The 2,524-nt window shown below is 37.3% G+C and overlaps 1 long non-coding RNA gene across 1 annotated transcript; it reads right to left on the minus strand.

Moving 5' to 3' along the window:
- Positions 1 to 455: 455 nt before the first annotated feature.
- Positions 456 to 1,724, minus strand: LOC146653295 (uncharacterized). Its single transcript, XR_014907582.1, has 2 exons — positions 1,584 to 1,724; positions 456 to 956 (listed from the first exon to the last, which is right to left on the minus strand). It is a non-coding gene; the product is annotated as an uncharacterized LOC146653295 (long non-coding RNA).
- Between the last annotated feature and the right edge of the window lie 800 nt (positions 1,725 to 2,524).

Here is a 2,524-nt window from a genome sequence, read left to right on the forward strand (position 1 = left end):
ATTATTGCAACAAACCAGCCTATGAAATGAATGAAACAAATCCTGACTGGGTTCCAACACTACACATGGGGCACTACGAAATCCCTGCTTCAAACTACATGCTACATACCACCATGCCAATCAGATTACTTCTTCCATGTGAGGGTAAAAAGGTGACCTTCCTGGATAAGATGGCAAAGGTTTGCTGCGTTTTGGTGAACATGTGCCCCAGTGTGGTAGTAAAACCAGGGAAAAATGCTCTTGTTAAATACTTTTAAGTCTTGTGCTGTTTATGTAGTGATAAGTTTTCAAAAGACACAGTAAATTACAGAATGCTAGTAGTGGGTGATATTATACAAATGCTGTCATGATTTTATGTGAACATTTTGTCATTTGTAAACTATACATAACATTTTTTCTACATTGTAACTGATGTGATGTTCGACAAAGTGCTTTTAATTAAAAATAGGCAAACATTTCTTTGTTTCTTTATTCAACTTTTGAACAGTGGTATTTAGTAAGTACATATTCAGTAAATGCAAAGTATTTACATGGCCCCCTAAATTAAAACATTATGGGTTATTCAGAACAGAACTATGCTTGGAAAAATATTGTCCCATCAGTTGATCCAACTCCTCCACAGTAGCAGGTGGAACTTTTCTTTTTTGAGGATGGCTTCTTTTACCTGTCACAACGAATGGTCTGTTTATGTTTTGATCAAGAACCTTTTTTTTGGGCAGCTGAAGAGGAGAAGTCTATCTTATGGCCAACCTCTGGCTGTATCTTGGTCATATTACCCAGCAAAACCCAGTATGCAGGTTCATCTGTAACAGTCCTTGTGCCACAGATCCTCACTGTTGCTTCTACATTAAACAGAAGAGCAGTGACAGCTGCAGTGGGCGGCTTCAACCTTCCCTGTGATGCTCACAATGACCTGTGGCTGCAATGCTGCAATTCAGTCTTTAAGAGTGCAGGACCTAAAACACACACAGACAAAGTTCATTTAAAGACAAGAACTTTAATAAGCCAAGTCCGACACAAATGTGTTTTATTTACTTTCAAATCCATTTGTCATAAATGTAACAAATAAAGTGTTTTTATGTATCCATCTATAGAACGCTGCATGTTATATTCTAAATCTGCATGTTTCTTTTTAGAAACCTATCAGCAAAAAATGAACCTAAAGTATGTAATGCAAGGATGTAATCACTTTCAAGAGGGAGAAAACATAAAGTTCGACTTTAAGTGACAACTATGGACACCTAATATGACAAGCAGATTCTGCAGGTCATTAATCAATGTATAAAACTAAAACAGAATGTATTTTTAGTGACACAGGACACAAACAAGGAAGCAAGATGTGTAATTAGGATTATTTATAATAAATATGAGTTAATTAGGGCAATTTCTTTAACCATAAAGAATAACTAAATCCTTCAGGACAATGTCACATCAATGCACTGAACTCACTATGTTATCCCTCTAACAGAGCCTCTACATGTTCTCACTGTAATTTCCCCCTCACGAATGAATTTTTGCTAGCACTAATTTGAATGTTGGGGGGAATCAAACGCATTTTACTCGCAGTACTCAAGCTGACTTACCTTTGCTTGAATGACGGCGTACTCACAACGTGGAGGCTTAAAAATAGCCAAATCTTGTACCCAGTCCTTGGTGAATTGGATGTGCGCCTCCAGAGATTTATAATTGCGAAATTGGTGCGCCGTGTATGCTCTGACTCCACAGACAAGATATGAGAGTAGATCATGCTAAGTCAATAGCGGTTTGGTCTTCAGGGTTTCTACTACACGGCTATATTTCATACGGGTCCACATTTCAACAATCAAGTACCGTCTCTTTGCATCTGGACAGAATCTGTCTCTATACCGTCATTTTCTTTTGAGCTACGTTTCAGAATGGTTCGTAGCAATCTTGTTTTGATTCGTGACCTGCCAAGATGGTGCTGCGCTCCCACAATGCATTGCGACATTACGTCAACTCCAAAGCCCTTTGCGTGCAGGAGTGTATGCGCATGCGCATTGCCACGGTGGTTTAAAAAATAAAGATATAATGAAAAGTAATTAATAAAAATTAAATATTTAAACATTCCCACAAATGTGCAATGAACGTGCAAAAACTCTCTTTAGTAGTTGTTGCTGTTTCTTTCTTTCTTTCTTCTTTTTTTTTTTTTTTTGAAAAATAACGACGTCTCTGATAGTGATGGGATTTCCGGCTCTTTTTAGAGATCCGGCTCTTTCGGTTCGGCTCACTAAAAAGAGCCGGCTCTTTCGGCTCCGAACCGGCTCTTCAGGTTGTTTTGTTGCTTTAATTTATTTATTATTAACAATAATATAAAATTATGCACAAAAGGAATTACTAACGTAAAAACAAGTGGTTTTATTTATATATGTTTATATATAAATATATGCGGTGGCCCCTAGAGACAAAACACGTACAAACTCCAAAACACATTTCTAGCATGAACTGAACTTCCAAAGCAGAGCTACTAGATCACTTAAATTACACAATTGAAAGCATGTGTGTA

This window comes from Rhamphochromis longiceps, linkage group LG15 (assembly GCF_057381845.1).
Source record: "Rhamphochromis longiceps isolate RC_006_pf linkage group LG15, R_longiceps_female_GT1.1, whole genome shotgun sequence".
NCBI classification, from domain to species: domain Eukaryota; kingdom Metazoa; phylum Chordata; class Actinopteri; order Cichliformes; family Cichlidae; genus Rhamphochromis; species Rhamphochromis longiceps.